The 21,463-nt window shown below is 36.5% G+C and overlaps 3 long non-coding RNA genes across 5 annotated transcripts; 2 read left to right on the top strand and 1 right to left on the bottom strand.

Moving 5' to 3' along the window:
* The first annotated feature begins 482 nt into the window (after positions 1 to 482).
* On the top strand, positions 483 to 2,204 carry LOC137052076 (uncharacterized). The gene is made up of 2 exons (XR_010899933.1): positions 483 to 1,051; positions 1,628 to 2,204. It is a non-coding gene; the product is annotated as an uncharacterized lncRNA (long non-coding RNA).
* A 4,724-nt stretch (positions 2,205 to 6,928) lies between these two features.
* Positions 6,929 to 10,540, top strand: LOC137052055 (uncharacterized). 3 transcript variants are annotated; one of them, XR_010899931.1, is made up of 7 exons: positions 6,929 to 7,349; positions 7,436 to 7,545; positions 7,681 to 7,781; positions 8,216 to 8,308; positions 8,387 to 8,502; positions 8,638 to 8,732; positions 9,707 to 10,142. It is a non-coding gene; the product is annotated as an uncharacterized lncRNA (long non-coding RNA). The 3 variants fall into 3 exon arrangements; XR_010899932.1 differs by adding an exon at positions 10,159 to 10,540 and having other exon boundaries at positions 6,938 to 7,545; positions 9,707 to 9,828; XR_010899930.1 differs by having other exon boundaries at positions 6,932 to 7,545.
* A 4,662-nt stretch (positions 10,541 to 15,202) lies between these two features.
* Positions 15,203 to 15,930, bottom strand: LOC137052044 (uncharacterized). Its single transcript, XR_010899929.1, has 3 exons — positions 15,739 to 15,930; positions 15,437 to 15,607; positions 15,203 to 15,327 (listed from the first exon to the last, which is right to left on the bottom strand). It is a non-coding gene; the product is annotated as an uncharacterized lncRNA (long non-coding RNA).
* Positions 15,931 to 21,463: the final 5,533 nt, after the last annotated feature.

Genomic DNA, 21,463 nt, shown 5'->3' with positions numbered 1-21,463 from the left:
AATAATAATTAGCAAAAATAAATATTCGTTTTCGTTATTAATAAGCCCTATTTCATGTGGTGGAAAATCTGACTGTGGCGGCTGAGGGAGTGTCTGTATATTGCGCTACTGCGCGTGAGTGATCTGAGGAGATTAACTGCTGTCCTGACGGACGCGTGCAGACAGGCAACACTTCGCTTGTCCTAAACGGCAGTTCACAAAGAATCAATGCGTCCGTGAAATGGGAAATAACACAAGGTAATGAGATGCGTTGAACTTCTTATAACCTAAGCTCACTGTTGATCAGAATGCCCAGCAAGCAATAGCCGTCATTTCACCGTCTAGGTTTACTTATAGACCTGATATAGTCCGGCTATGAGTAGCCCACTTTTAGCCAAAAGAATCTTTAATTTGGTTACATGTAATGTTTGTCCAAATAACTTGTGAGATGTATAATATTCCATCATATAAGCAAAGTTAACAGTGATTACAAGGTGTTTGGTTTCATTTCTTTAACGAGATATATTCATGGCTGTGCGTAGCCACGGTTTAGCTCCTATTCAGACCGGCTATTCGTAGCCCACTTTTAGTCAAAAGAATAAACTGATTAATTGTAGTTTTTGGCAATGTAGCATATGATATGGTTAATATTACATCATGTTCGCATTGTCAATAATATCTGCAAGATGTGTCATTTCATGTCATGGTCTATCTATAGCCACGGTTTAGCTCTGAATTGGACGGGCTATGTGTAGTCTGCTTTTAGCCCAACCTTTTGTAAACATTTGAATTAGTTTTAGCTTTGCTGTCCCGCATAACATTCACTTAAAATGTAAGACAGTCAAAGAAAATCGTAAGCTAGATATATTTGAAAAAAAAAAAAATGCAAAAAAAAAATACAACTCTCAACCGCTAGATGGCAACTGTAGCCTGTACTACTGGCAACGGCAGATATCGCGAAAAACATTTCTGTCGGTTGGAGTGGATTGTTTTTTAATTTTACACAAGAGGAGGACGAGAACGGAGAACAACAACGGGCAACAGCAAACGTTAAAGGACATTATTTGGCCTTGTAAGTATCTGTGTTTTCATCTTGACATATGCTCATTATATACATTATTTGTTATCGTGTATGAACGGTGAGATTTTAGCTAGGTAATATTGTAGAATAAAGCCATGTGATTAGCATGCTACATGTGCACCTTCAAGGGGATAAACATGAAACATGTGCAACCTATAATAATTTGTCATGAAAGCCACAAATATCCTTTTACTCTTTGGATCATTATATGAAAATATGAGTCTTTTTGAAATGGCAAGGCAAATTTGAATTGCACATTTCACCAAGCCAATAAGTCAGTGCTTTACATAAAGCAAGCAACATTGGGGAATTTAAAAAGTCAAATATAAGAAGACATTGTTCTATAAAAAAATAAAAAATAAAATAAAAAACATGATAACAGGAGAGTAAAACTTACAGTGCAGTGTAAGAAATGTATCATCATTCCTTTCCAGTTAATAAAAGGCAGTGGCAAACAGTAAACTTGATTTAAAATAAATGAAGAGTTGCCACAGGACTGCAGGTTTTCTTTGAGTTTGTTCAAGATATGTTATGTATAAAAACTGAATTCTGCTTCTCCATGTTTAGTTTTGACTCGGGGGACAGAAAGCAGACCTGTCCCAGATGACCTGAGAGGATGGTTCATAATGCAGCAGAAGATCAGAAATTCACTTTGGCCTTAAACCATTCAATGCTTTCCCAATCATGTGCCTCATTGTTCTAATGCAACATAATGGCTAAAATATCTTTTAAACCCAAAAATTTTAATTCTGTCATTTACTCGCCTTCAAGTTGTTTCTTTTTGTCTGTTGAACACAAAAGAAGATATTTTGAAGAACCTGGGTAATCAAAAGCTTTATGTGCCCCATTGACTTCCATTGTATTTATTTTCCTACAGTGAAACCATCTGATCAAATGATCAGCCATCAAATGTCTGGTTACCAACATTCTTCAAAATATATTTTTGTGTGTGTTCAACAGAAGAAAGAAACCCATACAGGTTTGGAACAACTTGAGGGTGAGTAAATGATGACTATCTCTTTAAACATGTCACATACATGTATCTTAACCTTTTATAGCCCAGCTTTAGTGCGCATCCAAGCAAAAGAGAATGACTTCATCACAATTACTGTAAATAAAGTAAACAATTATGATGTCAACATTGCTTTTCTTGTGCAATGTTTTGTTTCTTATTTGGCAGATATATATATTTAACAAACCGTTGCTGCTGGGAAGTCGGTCATCATGGCATCTGCCAAATAAGAAACAAAACATTGCTATATATATATATTTTTATATATATATATATTACATTGTTAGTATTCCATATTTCTTATCCTAATTTTATATTTAATTTTATTTTTGACATATTATTTGGTCATTTTTATGTTTTAATCTTTTTGTATTATCTTAAGTTGTCTCTGTTGTTAATATTCTCTTTCTAAATAAAACCTTTATATTTAATGTGTTTTGATTGATTGTTATTTTTTTAGAACCTGTTATACTTGAGTGAAAAGAATCCTTTAGCCATTTTATTGTCTATTAAAAATATATATTAGTCATGTGTTAGCTGTCTATTTGATGACTAGTCTATCCTTGGGCTATGCTTAGACGTCTATTAGATTTTCACTGACAGCCCAAATTTAGCCTTGATTTAGCCTAGACCCATATTTGCTGTCTATTAGACGTATAGATGTAGCCATTCAGTAGCCGTCTAATCTTGGGCTATGATTAGACGTCTATTAGATTTTCACTGACAGCCCAAGTTTAGACTTGATTTAGCCTAGACGTCTGGGCTGTGTTTAGACGGTTATTAGACGTCTTTTAGACGGAAAATTGCTTGCTGGGTGCCGTTTCTTACGCGACGAGAGACGCAGGCGCAAAAGTCAGCAACTAGTGTTGCATAATATTGACAGGCTCAAAGGTGTTATCATGATAATTTACTACTAATAACATTATTGTCTGTGTGGAGACATTTCCCCACAAAGTAGGGAATACCAGGACACACACACACACGTTTGTTTCACTATATAAGTGAGGACATTGCATGGACTTCCATTGATTTTATATCAGGTTAATGATATTTTATATCCCCTAACCCAACCCCTATCCCTAAACCTACCCATCCCAAGAACGTGCAAAACAATAGATTTAAATAAAAACATGTTTTGGCCGATTTATAAGCCTTTTTAACTAGTGAGGACCAGTCAAATGTCCTCACTAGTCAGTTATCATAATATTTTACTAGATAAGTGAGGACATTGGTCCCCTTTACAATTATAGCACAACACACACACACACAGCACAACAGTGTGTGTTGGCTGTATTCAGATGACTTTGTACTACTGAAGAAATTAAAATAAGCTTTTAATTGTTTAACAATATTTCATCTTTGTTATGAATGAGTTTGTCTGGAATTTATAATTTTTACTTTTATATTTTACGTTGCATTTATTTTGTTCTTTAAGATAGATCCTCTGAGTATTAGCCTATGTCAAAAATATCAAATATAATGTTTTAATATCAAAATATAATTTATTTCATTTTTAATCTCCAGATCGTTGTTTGTATAGGTCATAGTTTGACCCAACTTTATGGATGTTTTATAAGACCGTCCTGGGTTTAAACAATAATGCTCGTTTATCAGGTTATTTCACTTAAGGAAGTAAGATTCAACTCTAATCTGTGCAAACATTAAACTTTGCTGAAATTAAAAACCTTGATTTGGTCTCTACACTTCATTATGGTAACTCTGCTAAACTATAATTACTAAAACTAAAACTGAAACTAAATAAATAAAAACTAAATAGAAATGTATTTGCAAAATAAAAACTAAACTAAAACTAGCAAAACCATTTGTAAAACTAACTAAAACTAAACTGAAATTTGTAGCAAAATTGAAAACGATACTGAAATAAAAACTAATTTCAAAAAGCAAAACTATAATAACCTTGGTGCAGACAAGCGTGTTTGACCACAGGATATACTGCAATATTTACATATTCAGTCACCTGAACCAAGGGAACTGGGAGAATATAAGGAAGTCCATGGTGAAATCCGGCGGCGGCGAGATTTATTTGTGATTTTGTGGGGCTGAATTAACAGTGCTTATGTAGGGATGCACACTGTGTAGTGGACACATTGTCTACGGTGTCAAAACCTCTCCAGTCGCTTGAATAGAGGGGACTGGAAGATGTGATAGAGTGAAAAAAGGCTTAGCTTGGCAGCCACATTCCGACGCCATTATGCTCTGACAGTGAGTGCATGCTATGATGTAAGCCCGCTTTAGTCAGCGAACGCGTGCTGTGGAAAGGGCGTGCGCTATCATGACAAGGCAGCCATACAACTTCCTTGAGAGTAAGCACACGCTGCAGTGAGAAACAGCTGTGACATAAGCCGCGTTCTTGACATATCCAACAGCCTGAGTTCGCTCATCTAACTTACTCTAGTATTCTCTAGTAGAAAACTCTGTCTGTCCGCGACGCTTCTTAGCACAACTGAACGAGAGAAGAGGAAGTGTGAGGAAAAACTCTGTCTGTCCGCAGCGCTTCTTTAGCACGGCGGCATAGTGACGAGAGCTTCGGCTCGAGTTGGTTTATTTACTCCAGTATTCTCTGTCCGCGCCACTTCTTCAGCGCGACTGAACGAGAGACGAGGAAGATTGAGGAAAAAACTCTCTGTCCGCGGCGCTTCTTCAGCACGGCGGCGGCATAGTGACGAGAGTTTCGGCTCGAGTTGGTTTATTTACTCTAGTATTCTCTGTCCGCGCCGCTTCTTCAGCGCGAGGGAACGAGAGAAGAGGAAGAGTGGGGAAAACTGTGGTGGCAGAGTGAGGAGAGCTTTGGCTTGAGCTTGCACATTGTTTCTCCGCGGCGCTTCCTTAGCGCGACGGAACGAGAGAAGAGGGAGAGAGAGGAGAGCTCCGTCTTTCTGCGGAGCTTATTCGACGTGGCAGAATGAGAGAATCCTCGCATAGAACAAGCCTGTAAGCTCTTTGAAGTGCCGTTGCAGCGGCAACACACACACAACATAGACACACAGAATAAAGGATATTTAACGTCGGATGGCGCAGCTGGAATGCAGGTGGCTGAAGGCGGAGACCCGGTGGGAATCCAGCATCCTCAGGTCTGCAGGGATGTTCCGCTGGTTGCTTTTCGACGGCGGTTTGCTTGATTCCGTAGGACAGCGTTGGTGTCGCTGAAGGAGATAAAATCTGACACCTATGGCAAATCAAGTTCTTATATAGCCTCCTGTATGCAAATTAAAGCCCCTTTTTCGGCGGTCTCTCTGGAGCGCCCCCATTTGTTCGTTCCTCTCAGCCGCCTCACCATAGGTTCCTGCAGTTGCCGAGGCCCAGTCAATCAGAGCGCTTCTCGCACCTGGCTATTGCCATGCAGCTGCACTGCGCTTTACATAGATACCTTTATTAATAAAGTTTTGCTTCATATTCTCGAGAAAAGGAGTTTTATATATATATATATATATATATATATATATGTATATATGCCATATGAGGTCCTACGACCTCCGAAGTGCACCCTGAGAAACCCAAACCAAAGACATTCACCATCCTGTCAACATTCCGTCAAGTTATCACTCTACTGGTTGCTCAATAAACCTGACTCACTAACATCTTGTCTCCGTATTGTCTGTACCCCGTAACAATGACACAGACAAACTTCTTTTTTCCACAATTTTCTGTAATTTAGTGGAAATAGCCCAAACTGTCTGCAGGTTCCTAGAACACACAGGGTCTGAGTTACACACTTTCAAAAATGAATTCATGAAAGAAAAAAAATCAAAAAGCGCCTACACTGTAAAAAATCCAACTTGCAAATTGTTGACTCAGTTTCAGATTTTAAGTTGAGTGGACAAATTTTTGACCACAATGTTGAGTTTACTTATAAGGACGATTTCACTGCAAGTTTACTAATATGTCATCCACTGAACACAAACAAGTAAGTTGAGAAAACGTAATGTTTTAATTTATTCATAACTTCCCTTCATCGCGCATGCGCAGAATGTCAGCGCTGTATCTTGCACGGGGTTTCCTCCTTCAACCACGCTTTGGAAGGGACTGGATTTCATCTGGTTGAGGTAAGTTTTCTTTAAGCTTTATGAATAAATTAAGGTACATATATGGCACACCTTGTTTGTTAAATGTTAAAAGACTAAACTCATATTAAAGCATGTGGTGATTAGTTATCTTGTTTGTTATCTGTTATGTTCGGTGATCCTGTTAGCAATCTGTTAACATTTGAAGGTATATATCAACATATACAGCTAGAGTATGGGTGGATGGACTATATTTTTAATGGAGACTATATAAAATGTAGGCCTATTTTGCTAGAGATTGTACACGTAGCACAGTAACGTCTATTTAAAGCTTCACTTTGTAATAAACTTTTTTTATGTTCAAAATTGACGAAATAGATACAATGAGCAAGTACTTTATGAATCCATTTTTTAAACCGTGTTTTTGTCTTATTTTGAATCATTACGCTACACCTATAATACATGTTTATTTTGGGACTATTTTAGCTCAGTCGGCGTCGATGCGGAGTAGCACAATACTTTCGGCGTGACTCGTCCTCATAGACATAAACAGAGAGAAGTAGCTCCGACTACAATGTTCTTCCGCAAGACGCATGCACACCGTTTTGTTTTGATTAACGCGCGCCAAAAGTTACAGCTTCAACGTTATTGACAACTTAGACAAGTGTGAGGAAACATGCTTGAACGAGAAAAGAATAAGAAGGACGTGCATGATGTTAAAAATGTTAAAGACAGTATGTAAGTGCTAATCTTTTGTGTTTATTGCAATTTGATAGTGAAACATATACCCTATTTTGTCAAAAAGCTCACAGTGGGTAGCATTACCTTAAACACAGTAGGTTATGTCTTAATTGAACATAAATAATTTAGTGAATCCAAGATGTTTTAGTAGGATGTATTTGATATGTGCTTTAGCTCTTAAAGTGAAAGCAATCTAAGTACGTTACCTGCCGTCTTGTGTATATATTGTTACTCAAACAACAAGACAACATCACTTAATGCTCTTTTGTATCTTTATAAATACATTTATATTTAATTAATACAGTGAAGACTATGCATTGGGTTGTAATATCTTTTTATTATTCCATTTCTGTAATGCTACATGATAAATTAACATACTGTAACTGCTTTTGCGTTTGTTTTTGTATTTGTCCTGTTTAGAAAAAAAAAAAAAAAAGCACCAACATCAAACATCAGTGATGCATTGACAAAAATCTGGCAGATGTGCAAAAAATGTGACCTTTTGAAAGATCAGGTGAGTTTATTATTTTTAGATCTAAATGAAGTGTACACTTAATTTTTACTTTAGTACTAAAGTTCACTAAAGTTTTTTTTTTTCAGGGTCTGTGCTGAGTATTACAGGAGAGCACCTTTTCCCTTCATTGGATGAACACACATCTAGTTGTACAGAGAATGGAGATGAGATGAAGTTCTTACAACTTGAACTTTAGGTAATTGTTTAGCATGTGATATATGTTTGATTAAAGGTTGAATGGTGTCATCGCTCTGTCAAGCTAAGTCCCATGCCTCTCTTTGGAAATAACTTGGATATAACTTGTTCCATATTTGTTTTTTCTGTCTTTCAGTCACATACACTCTATTGTACTTGCTCAAAGAAAGGCCACAACTTTCAGAGGGACCTTTGTTTATGAGAGAAAATTTTGGAAACATCCTGAAGACTTGCCTGGTAAGATGATGTGTGTCATCATCAGCATATACACTCATGCCTGAAATACTTAACCTGGTTACCTGTTTATCAGGTCTATTTTGTCAAAAAGCTCACAGTGGGTAGCATTACCGTAAACACAGTAGGTTATGTCTTAAGTGAACATAAATAATTTAGTGAATCCAAGATTTTTTAGTAGGATGTATTAGATATGTGCCTTAGCTCTTAAGGGGACAGCAATCTATGTACCTGCTGTCTTGTTGTTACTCAAACAACAAGACAAAATCACTTAATGCTCTTTTGTATTTTTATAAATACATTTATATTTAATTAATACAGTGAAGACTATGCATTGGGTTGTTTTCACATTGTATTATTGCATTTCTGTAATGCTACGCGTTAAATTAACATACTGTAACTGCTTTTGTGTTTGTTTTTGTATTTGTCCTGTTTAGAAAAAAAGAAAAAAAGCACCAACATCAAACATCAGTGATGCATTGACAAAAATCTGGCAGATGTGCAAAAAATGTGACCTTTTGAAAGATCAGGTGAGTTTATTATTTTTAGATCTAAATTAAGTGTACACTTAATTTTTACTGTTATAACAATGTTTTTGCTTTTTTCAGGGTCTGTGATGAGTATTACAGGAGAGCACCTTTTCCCTTCATTGGATGAACACACATCTAGTTGTACAGAGAATGGAGATGAAATGAAGTTCTTACTAGACCAACATGAACATCAGGTAATTGTTTAGCATGTGATATATGTTTGATTAAAGGTTGAATGGTGTCATCTCTCTGTCAAGCTAAGTCCAATGCCTCTCTTTGGATATAACTTGGATATAACTTGTTCCATATTTGTTTTTTCTGTCTTTCAGTCACTCCATTGTACTTGCTCAAAGAAAGGCCACAACTTTCAGAGGGACCTTTGTTTATAAGAGAAAAGTTTGGAAACATCCTGAAGACTTGCCTGGTAAGATGATGTGTGTCATCATCAGCATATACACTCATGCCTGAAATACTTTACCTGTTCACCTGTTTATCAGGTCCTTTTAGGTATACAAACTTATCATTTGCTCTCTGTCAGCCAAAAGGCAGAGTAAAGAGACGAAAGCAGGGTACAAAGTCATGGTAAAAAATACTAAATTGAAAAATCATATTTGAAACTTTCTCAGTGATCAGTTTGATTTCATCTGAGAGCACAAATTCAACAAGTTGTTGTTGAATCAGCATTGTAATTACATCAATGCTGAAATGGCTTCTAACAGCACAGGTTCAGGTGTGGCAGTGTTTGGGCTTGGGAAATATATTATGTTTATCAGTTTTAGTTCAATGGCTGAATTTGAACAAGCTTAAAAGGTTAGTTCAACTAAAAATGAAAATTAGCCCATGGTTTGTTCACCCTGAAGTCATTCTAGGTGTATAGGACATTCTTCATATACGCAGAGTTAAATAAAAAATATCATGGCTCTTCAAAGCTTTATAATGGCATTGAATGGTGGTTTCTGTTTTGAAGTCCATAAAAGTGCATCTATCCATCATAAAAGTGTATCATTCATTCATTCATTCAAGCGAAGTAGTAGTTTGTGTAAGAAAAATATCCATACTTAAAACTGTATAGACTAAAATATCTAGCTTCCAACGGTATGCAAGTCGACATGCACGTGTGTGTGGGGCAGTTATATGATGGATAGAATAGCTGATGGATGGGTAGGTAAAAATGCGCTTTTTAATATATAACTCTGATATAACTCTGACACAAAGAAAGTTATATACACCTAGGATGGCTTGAGGGTGATTAAATTTTCATTTTTGTGGGGAACTAACCCTTTATAATCAGGGCCACCTTTACTTTTCAAATAAAGTTACATGAGCATGTTTAGGAACACACTGAACACACTGTGGTCCACTGGAAAATCCCTAATTTTATGCTTATTTCTATTGCAGGACATAGAGCCAGGATAAAGGGAGAAGATGAGGATCTTAACCATCTTTGAAAATGATGCCACCATCCACTCAAACCCAAATATAAGGTGCCTCTCTGTAGTACTAAGAGCAGATTGGACCAGGTAATGTGCAATACCTTTGCTGCAATTGTTACTAAATATTTTTTTGAAAAGTGTTTAATGTTCTTGACCCCCAGTGCTCAGCAAGAGTCTGGTCCTTAAAAAAATTGCTGCAGTCTTTATGGATAATCATAAGGTTGAGCATTTATTTATTTCAATTTGTACTCTAATTTAGTGCATAATCTTTTTTTGTTTATAAATATTGAAGAGTGGAGTAGAAGTTCATCACCTTCTAATGTACCTATTGGAGACAGAAAATGCTGTTTTGCAGAATTGTCAATAAAAAATTTCTGTAATGATGGCAATGTATTTTGTATTGTGTTGTATTTTCAGTGTGGTTTGTTCTGGCTGCATTTGGATTCTTAATGTGGTGGGTACACAAGTATCTGGGTTAGATATTTGAAGAAAGTTGAACCAACTTACAAAAAGTACAACGTTGAGTTAACTTAAAAAAATAAAGCAACCAGCTGCAAAGCATTTTTGAGTTTACTGAACTCCAAGACCTCTGAAGTTGTGCTAACTTGTTTCTTTGAGTTGGACTGGTAAGTTGAAAAAGTTGAACCAACTTTTTGGTTTCAAAGTTGAACCAACTTACAAAAAGTACAAAGTTGAGTTAACTTAAAAAAATAAAGCAACCAGCTGCAAAGCATTTTTGAGTTTACTGAACTTCAAGACCTCTGAAGTTGTGCTAACTTGTTTCTTTGAGTTGGACTGGTAGTTAGATGGACTTACTGAGTAAAGTATAATTAACTCAATCAAATAAGTTTAGTGAACTTTCAAAAATGATTTGGCATAACTTCAACCACTGAAGTTGAGTAAACTCAAAAATGCTTTGCAGCTGGTTGCTTTATTTTTTTAAGTTAACTCAACTTTTTTTTTTTTACAGTGTACTTTTTTGGGGGGTTTATTAGCTTAGACAACATATACTTACATGTTTATCACTTTTAGCATTGTTTTATGTAACTTCAAAGGGTTTCCTGTAAAATGACACCAAATTTTTGAACCTAGACCACTGTATGTGTGTATGGGAAGCTTTTCAATTTGAGTAGGCCAAAATCCAGGCGGAAATCCCAAAAAAAAATGGCAAGGAGTGTAAGAGGCTAATGCAGAAGATCAGATCACACGCCCCACAATAAAATATTAAAGTTCTGTAATCATGAGAGAGATCTCGAAGAAAGCTATGCACCCCCCCTATCCCTAGCCCCTCCCTTCACATAGTTCAAGCCCCTGAAAGTTCACTAACAATGGTAAGAAATGTAATTGAAAAAATCTGTTGCAATCTACATTTACATAAATGTATTGAAAATATTGGTACAAAACTAACAAAACAAAAAATTAGAATTGAATTGTAGAATATGAAAAATTGAGAATTGAAAAATATCCTCATTCCTCAATTATATCATTTATAGTATGTAAATGAGTAATTTGTTTCCTAAGATCACTTCAGATGAAAGCATTCCTCCTTCATATGCTAAAGATATCAATAACCATCCTCCTTTTTTTCCCCACTAGGACCCAACTAGATTGAGATTGATACACATTTAACCATGAGAGGGGTTTATTATATACAGCAATATCTTCTTTCATAAAGTAATGATCAGATTTTATCACACTGAATGTAGACACATACAATCTCTCCTTCATCGCAGCGCCGGAACAGATGGGGGCCTTTGTGTGAGGCTGTTTTAGAAGCCCTCGGCTTATTGAAGTGACATCACAAACTAAGCTTGAAATCTTCAACATGGGGAAAAAAAAGATTTGACCAGTAAAATTCCCTCACATTACAACGGATGGACAGCCACTCTTTCTTTCCTCTCTGTAAGATCTCAGATTATCTGGTTTATTTCAGGTTTATCTGATTTATGTACATTATGTATACACTTTTTTGTACACATCTGAAACCCCTTGGAATGCAACTATGATGGATGGTAACATTTTACAATACGGGTGCACTAATATGCATTAATTCATGCCTAATTAATGCACAGAAAATCATGAGTTAATGTATTACTAATGGTGAACTAACTCATGTAATAATGAATACTGCATCAGCAAATAATGAAGATTCTACATGATTAATAGAATAAGTAATCGTTAAATTGCTATTAGTTAAATGTGTCATAATGTATTAATTCCTTAATAACAAATCAATGTGTTAATTACCACAATGGGTCAAAATCATGCATTTAAACTTCCAGTTGTCTGCTTTAATTAATCATAAGCTAATGATTTTTAAAGGTATTATGTTATGACTTTACTTATTGGGGCACATGACTATTAACTAATTCAAAATTAATTCAGAACTCATAACCACAATTAAATATTACTTAATCAATTAGTTAAAAGTCATGTGCTCCAACAAGTAAAGTCATAATGACACCTTTGTAAATAATTAGCTTATTAATTTAAACAGACAACTGGAAGTTGAAATGCATGGCTTTGACCCGTTGTGGTAATTGACACGTTAATTTAAATTATATATATACATTGAAGAAAATAAGTATTTGAACACCCTGCTATTTTGCAAGTTCTCCCACTTACAAATCATGGATGGGTTTGGAATTTGTAATCTTAGGTGCATGTCCACTGTGAGAGACATAATCACAATGTAGAACTTTTTAACAATTTATTTTTATGATACAGCTTCAAATAAGTATTGGAACACCTGAGAAAATCAATGTTAATATTTGGAACAGAAGCCTTTGTTTGCATTTACAGAGGTCAAACATTTCCTGTAGTTTTTCACCAGATTTGCACACACTGCAGGAGGGATTTTGGCCCACTCCTCCACACAGATCTTCTCTAGATCAGTCAGGTTTCTGGCCTGTCGCTTTTGAGCTCCCTCTAAAGATTCTCTATTGGGTTTAGACCTGGAGGCTGGCTAGGCCATGCCAGAACCATGATATGCTTCTTGCTGAGCCACTCCTTGGTTATCCTGGCTGTGTGCTTCAGGTCATTGTCATGTTGGAAGACCCAGCCTTGACCCATCTTCAATGCTCTAACTGAGGGAAGGAGGTTGTTCCCCAAAATCTAGCAATACATGGCACCATTCGTCCTCTCCTTAATACAGGTCAGTCGCCCTGTTGCACGTGCAGAAAAACACCCCTAAAGCATGATGCTACCTCCCCCATGCTTCACAGTAGGGATGGTGTTCTTGGGATGGTACTCATCATTCTTCTTCCTCCAAACACGTTTAGTGGAATTATGACCAAAAAGTTATATTTTGGTTTTCTCCCATGACTCCTCTGGATCATCCATATGATCATTGGCAAACTTAAGATGGGCCTGGACATGTGCTGGTTTAAGCAGGGGAACCTTCCGTGCCATGCATGATTTCAAACCATGACGTCTTAGTGTATTACCAACAGTAACCTTGGAAACGGTGGTACCAGCTCTTTTCAAGTCATTGACAAGCTCCTCCTATGTAGTTCTGGGCTGATTTCTCACCTTTCTTAGGATCATTGAGACCCCACGAGGTGAGATCTTGCATGGAGCCCCAGTCCGAGAGAGATTGACAGTCATGTTTAGCTTCTTTCATTTTCTAATGATTGCCCCAGCAGTGGATCTTTTTCACCAAGCTGCTTGGCAATTTCCCCGTAATATCCTTTCCAGCCTTGTGTAGGTGTACAATTTTGTCTCTAGTGTCTTTGGACAGCTCTTTGGTCTTGGCCATGTTAGTAGTTGGATTCTTACTGATTGTATGGGGTGGAGAGGTGTCTTTATGCAGATAATGACCTCAAACAGGTGCATATGATTTAGGAAAATAAATGGTGTCGAGGTGGACATTTTAAAGGCAGACTAACAGGTCTTTGAGGGTCAGAATTCTAGCTGATAGACAGGTGTTCAAATACTTATTTGCTCCTGTATCAAACAAATAAATAGTTAAAAAATCATATATTGGGATTTCTGGTATTTTTTTATTTTTTTATTGGATTATGTCTCTCACCATGGACATGCACCTACGATGACAATTTCAGACCCCTTCATGATTTCCAAGTGGGAGAACTTGCAAAATAGCAGGGTGTTCAAAAACTTATTTTCCTCACTGTATATATATATATATATATATATATATATATATATATATATATATATATATATATATATATATAGTCCCTGACAAAAGTCTTGTCGCTTGTGTACACATTGACCTATAGTGCAGCTGAAATATATTTCTAATCAATAAACATATATTTTTTTTACAAGAAATGGCTCATTTTAATCCCACCAGCTTTTGTAATAAAAGCTTTGTAAAATGTTTTGTCGCCTTGTCATATGAGATTCACCAGTGACTCATATTGGATCAATTAGGTCTCAGGTGTGTATAAAAATAACCCCAAGTACACTAGACCTTCACATCAACTGAAAATAGACCTCTGCAAACATGCCTAAGATTCACCCTGAGACTAAAGTTTTGATTATTTAGAGGCTGAACACCAGATCCACTGCTGAAGTGGCAGACACCATCAATGTGTCTCAGCGTCAAGTACAGAGGATAAAAAAAAGATATGAAGAGCCTGGAGACGTTTTTGACAAGCCCAGGTCAGGCGGACCCCGCAAGACAACTGCTCGAGAGGACCGTTTGTTGGCTCAAATCCAAGACCAGCCCATTTTCCACTGTAGCAGAGCTCCACGAGACCTGGTCACCTGAAGTCCCTGTGTCAACCAGAACAGTTTGTAGGATTCTGTCTCGAAATGGCCTCCATGGTCGAATCAGTGCGCAGAAGCCAGTACTAAACAAAAGACAATTGAAAAACCGTGTGGCGTTTGCCAAGGCCCACAGTCTGCTTAAAGGACACTGCATGAAAAGTGGGATTTTCGTCCCCGTAAACGGCCGGAAATCTCCCTGATTTTCGACAATTAACGTCAGTTTACAGCCTGTGAACGTCGCATTCGTCTGTGCCACATATTGACGGAAACGAACCATGACGTATGTGGAGCTTGCGGAGGCATGCTGGCACCGGCGCTAATGGCTCTAATTAGCATATGAATAGCAGCTCTGGGCGGCGCCTTGCCGGAATGGCTTGGCCATTGAATTTCCTCACTCAGTATTGGTTGAAACTACTACATTGAAACAAGAAATATCACTCGTGATTGGTTGGCAGATCTGTTACTATTGGTCAACCTGGGTAATAAATTAATAAATTTAAACCCCCAAATTATAATAATTTTACACACATATATATATATATATAAAATTATGATTTGCATATTATTTTTTAATTGTATATATTCATATTCATGTGATATGCTATTATGTTTTATATTCATGTCATTGTTATCCTATGGACTACGCTATTATAACCATCAAGTACTTTGGAATCGCCTCTAATCTCGATTGCAGCGTGGCACAGAGCTTGGTGAGCTCCTGGCTGGTCAAACAGTGCATCCAGACACCGCGCGAACGATGCCGTCTTCCTCATCAGACATCAGGTCTATGGTAGCGCACTTCCAAAGGCCCACCTCATCCTCAGCTAACACACTCTTTCTTGCTTGTAGCAGCTGTAAAAACAAACAATAAAGACAATCAGTATTGCGCGATGTACTGCGTAAAATGCACCTGAAAAATAGTCACACTGACCAAAAACGGATCTAATCTAATAAATCTTACCCTCTTTCTTCTCAATCGACTCCGAGCTGAACTCTTCACAGCTTCTGCGTGCGATGCAAGAACTGGATGTTTGTACCTGAAGCTCCTGCGTACTGTCTCTATGTCTTACATGCAGCTGGAAAACAATTAAATGAGTGTTATGACGAAGTTGTGAAGACGGCGTACTGCTTCCTATAAAATGACCAGAAAAAGAAAACACTTTTATAAAGCAACTTACATTTTTTCTTTTAAAAGGCTAATTTCAGCTTGTGCTACTTAAAAAGCTTTGCTTTAGGTTACTTTAGCTTAGATAACAGTCTTACCGCAATCTTAGGACTGGTCTTCTCTTAGGCACTCGTCTTCTCTTCTTAAAGTTAGTATCTTCCACACAGTTTTTCGACTCCAAAGCAAGCAACCTATCATCTATGGACAGCAACCTGGAGATTACTAAAGTGAACTGCTCGTTAAAATCGGCAGCAAACTGAGCAAGCTGACGAGATAGCCCAATGATTGCATTCAGCTGTTTCTTACCGCTGGTGTTACGGATCAACTGGGGATCATGTTATCTGGGGACGGGCGCGTGCACGCAGCTAGTTTTACCTGGATTTACAGCAGATGTTAGACGAGGACAGATTCGTCACAGCGGATTTTCCACTGAACAGATTTAAAACGCTTTCCACATTATTGGTAAATGTTTGCATAATATCAGGCTCTGTGTTTTCCTCTGTCGCTGCTTTGCTGTATGTTTCAAACGCAGTATAAGGGAATTTTTAATGTGGTTCCATTTCACAACACAGACCACGCCCACATTTTGTTACATTCTTTTCGATGAAAGTCGTATCCAATGACAATTACATTCAATAAATTACATTGTGTCGTATTAGTATCGGAATTTTTATTTTATTTTTAATAACTATTGTTTTTGTAATTTGCTTAGGGTATTTTTTAAATTATATATATATATATATATATATATATATATATATATATATATATATATATATATATATATATATATATATATATATATATCCTAACTAAAATAACTTTTACCTATTACCTTTTACCTTTTAACTATTACCTTTCTCATATTAGCCTATTATATTCTATTGTAATCTATTATATTGCCCACCCCTTGCCCACCTGCACATCCCAGCTGATATACAAGATTTGGGGGGTCATTCTGCATTTGAAAGTTTGAAAGGGTTTTAAATCTTCTAAATAAAGTAAAATGATTCAAAATCAAGTAATTTATATATGCCAAAGTCAACTTTAAACATATACAATGTAATTTCCAAACAGCAAAATTGTGGCCAGTGAAAATGCTGAGTGGCTAGTAACTTTGGAAAACCACTAGCCACGGTGGCCGGTGAGCAAAAAAGTTAATGTTAGCCCCTGTATGTATATATGTATATATATATATATATATATATATATATATATATATATATATATATATATATATATATATATATATATATATACATACACACACACACACACACACACACACATATATATATATATATATATATATGTAGTGCCGTTAAAATTAATTTGCGTTAACACGTTAATTTTGACGGGCAATGATATATGATATATAAAGTTTGCTGATGTATGACGCCGCTTATTAGCAGGAGACCGCAATGATTGGTAAAAGTTGCGGTGATTGGTCAAAATTGCGAGTCGCACTGAATTCACAGGGACTGATTGCAAATGACACACAATAAATAATCAAGAATACTTTCATCAAATATATAAATTCAAGCTTAAGTTTAAGATTTTACAATTAGGCTATACTGAGCCTGATCTATCTAAGAGATTTTCTTAGAAGGAAGTTAATACCTTTTAAATGTCACATGGATTAAAACTCCTGCTACCCTGATTTGCATTTGTATAGCTCACAGCATGTTCATTTACATGTTAAAGCCTCCCCTGGAGTTAAGGGAAGGGGGGTCTTGGGGGGGACAACTGCCAAGCAAGGCCCACGTCAATTTCTGACAATTCACGGCAGTTTTCGGTGTCGCCTGCAAACTGCCGTGTGCAGTCATAAACCTGATCTTCCACGACAATCTACAGTGCCGCTTACTGACGAAAATCCCACTTTTCATGCAGTGGGATGGACACTGGAAAAGTGGCAGAAGGTCGATTTTTCAGATGAAACTTCTGTTGAATTGCACCACAGTCGCCGCAAATATTGCAGGAGACCTACTGGAGCCAGCATAGATCCGAGATTCACCCAGAAAACAGTGAAGTTTGGTGGTGGAAAAATCATGGTCTGGGGTTACATCCAGTATAGGGGTGTGCGAGATCTGCAGGATGGAAGGCAACATCAATAGTCTAAAATACCAAAAAATCTTAGCTACCTCTTATATTCCCAACCATAAAAGAGGTCAAATTCTGCAGCAGGACTGTGCTCCATCGCATACTTCCATCTCCACATCAAAGTTCCTCAAGTCGAAGAAGATCATGATGCTCCAGAATTAGCCAGCCCAGTCACCAGACATGAACATCATTGAGCATATGTGGGGTAGGATGAAAGAGGACGCATGGAAGACGAAACCAAACAATACTGATGAACTCTTGGAGTCATGCAAGACTGCTTTCTTAGCTATTCCTGATGTCTTCATCAATAAATTGTATGAATCCTTGCCAAACCGCATTGATGCAGTCCTTCAAGCTCATGGAAGTCATACAAGATATTAAATTTGGATCTCACAGCACCACAACTTAATTTGCTGACATACAGTATTTTTGTATTTGCAGTAAATTTGTTCAATTTCTCTATAGATGACAAAACTTTTGTCTTCCCAAAATTTAACCTTTCTGTTTTGATTAAATGATAAATATTTTTTCAGTAAAACTAATTTATTTCAGTGCATTAAACATCATTTGGGATTATTTTAGCTTTTCATATGAGCTATTTCTAACACCAATTGATTAATTAAAAGTCAGGTTAATATCAGGTATTTCTACAAAATAGATAAGCGACAAGACTTTTGTCAGGGACTGTATATATATATATATATATATATATATATATATATATATATATATATATATATATATATATATATATATATATATATATATATATATATATATATATATATATGCTGTCAGTCTGTATTAGGAAAAAGAGATTGGAACACAATTTTAATGTTATTAGAAATGACTGCCATAATTTAAAAGGTAGGCTGCTCCTGAAAATCCTCGGACCAAAGACTAAATGCAGTGTTATAAAAAATATCTATGATGTCATGGTCATGGTAATTTGTAGGATTGATTTCTTGCATGTTAGCCTATTTACTTTAGTTTACAAATCACCCAAGCTTAGAAAATGGGCCACCGTTGTCAATATATTTAACATAACACCCCCATGTATAATGTACAAAATGTATGGGGTTCAGGTGATACACAGTATCCTAAGAAAATGTCTCTGGTTATGAATGTAACCATGGTTCTCTGAGGAGAACAAGACTGCATCCTAAGACATTTTGGGGAATGGAAATGTTATTGTGGTGTTTAGACTAGAGATGCACCCGAGACCCGTTAATTTGTGTTCCCAATCGTCCCAAGTCTGTTTAATGTTGTGTAAAATACAGAGTCGATCTGACTCTGAGAACACCTGGCCGTGATCAGAGTCAGAGAGAACGGCTAACATGTTTTGTTTAAATGAAAGCTTTAGCATAAGTTCTGCCAGGAAGATTCAATGTTATGCCACCCATCACTTTCAGACCTAACCAACTACATCATAATCCACAGAGTATAAAAGATGGTCACTTACACATGTCTGAGTTCGCAGATGCTGCCCCCGACAGTAACCTCCAACCTCCCCCACCACCACCAGGATGTTCCCCGTCTATACCTCCCGGGGGTTGGCTGCGCACCTGCCTTCATCTTCAGGCAGGATATGCAGAGTCTGTTACCCTGGAAACGGAAGCTAAGGACAGGGCCTTCTCCAGATAACTAATTATCATAATTGCTGGACTATCAATGCAATTTTTTTTTTTTTTTTTTTTTTTTTTTTTTTTTTTTTTTTTTTGCAATTCATCTGACTTCCAAATCTTTCTGGTAGAACTTGCAAATTGTAAAATTACAATAAGCAATGTTTGAGCCGGGAAATAAGGTTAACATTTTTGGTAACACTTTAAAATAACATTCAGTTTTAAGTCATTTATAAGTGGTTAGTTAATGATGAACTAATCATTTACAAAACATTCATAAATGATTATCAAGTGATATGCTAGCATTTTATGAATGTTTTGTAAATTCCGTTATAAGTCATTTACAAGTGATTAGTAAATAATTAACGACTTATTTTATTAATGAATGTCGTTATTTTATTAATGACTTTTGAGACATGACTATGCATTCATAAATGATTAATGAGTGATTTGTTAATTATTTTACATATATTTAGTAGATTCAGTTATAAGTAATTTACAATTAATGATAAACTAATTATTTACAAATCATGATTATACATTCATAAATGATTAATATGCTAACGATTTACAAATCTGTCATAAGTTATGCCTATCTTTAAAAAAATAGCATTTCATATGTATAATCAAAATAATCGAACAGATCCTTAGTAAATGGTTAAGTTACTTAGCCTGACAAGCCAGACCCACATCAAAATGTTTGGTCTGGAAACTCACCATAGACAGGAATCAATCTGAGGGGCGGGATAAACTGTTGTCTTTCAAACTCCCACTGTTTGAAAGATTAAGCTTGTTGATAGATTAAACATTCGCCGTATCCGGTCGGCTAAACTCCGAACACATCTTCCCTTTTTAAGAATGACTTCAGTGCCGTTCTTTTCTCAGAGAAAAGCTGAACTCCAAGTCTTCCAGAGTCACGGTCAAAGCTGATTCGAAAGACCGCGGTTCTCCAGTTTCTGTGTTTACTTGAAGCACGTAAACGCAACTCCGCCGTCGTCATTATGGCCCCGCCCACCGACTCTATACACGACGTGATTGGCCCGGCAAGAGTTAGGCGAATACAGCTCAGAAGGGTACTGAGAGTTGCTAGACGACACTCGCGGGCAGATTAAATTTGCTGCTGCTAGGGTGCGTCTAGATTTCTAGGCTATAAGTTACTAGTTAATATGTCAAAATACCATTATCTCAATAGATTGTTAAACAGGAACAAATGATGATCAAACCATTAGCAAATGATGAGTAGCCTATATAATGTATTGATGCCAATGCATCAGATCAAGACGCATTTAATTCTTTGCATTTGTAAAAGTAGACATGATTTTATAAATATTAATAGGCTTTTATTGCAAAAACTGGCCAAAAACAGTATAAAAGTATAAGCTCATGTTGCATTCCAAGTTTTCTGAAGTCATACGATATCTTTATGTGAAGAACAGAATTGATCTTAATGTTTTAATCATTGAAATGATGATCCCTTTATAAACGCATATTTCTTATATTTATAATTCAAATAATACTCCTGACTCTTTAGCATGGCAATCGGTCACATGACACATGAGAGCCAATGGCATTTTACAATCAAAGCTGACGTAATGACACAATTGGTCACGAGACACACGACAGCCAATGCTGTCAAAGCTTATGTGACGTTTCTTCCAGGCGGCAAATTTTGAAATGTGTTACTCATTAATCATCGGCCGGTGGATGGACTCGACGCTCTGATCGCTTCTGGGGATTTACTTCACACAAACCAATCCTTTGGCCTCGGGACACTTGGAATATTTGTTCTTTTTGAATAAATTGTTCCTGCAGTTGTATCAGCCTGTTTTTTTATAATATAAAACACAAACGGGTAGGTTTAGGGAAGGGATTGGTTATGTGACGAATAGGAGTTAAATGCTTGCAGTAATTAGACAAATTACCTATTTACACATTTCTATTGCAACAGGTGAGGAATAGCAGAATTTAATTTTCACATTAACGTTACATTTGTTGTAGCAATCAATGGAGGCCTTAGTAACGGGTGAGAAAGATCTACAAATGATGTCTAAAATTCTATAGCCTCTTTCATCAACAGGGAGTACACTTTCTGTTCCATAAC

This window comes from Pseudorasbora parva, chromosome 2, assembly GCF_024679245.1.
Source record: "Pseudorasbora parva isolate DD20220531a chromosome 2, ASM2467924v1, whole genome shotgun sequence".
NCBI classification, from domain to species: Eukaryota; Metazoa; Chordata; class Actinopteri; order Cypriniformes; family Gobionidae; genus Pseudorasbora; species Pseudorasbora parva.
Note: the sequence above shows the minus strand (reverse complement) of the source record. Positions and strands in the feature narration are given on the sequence as shown.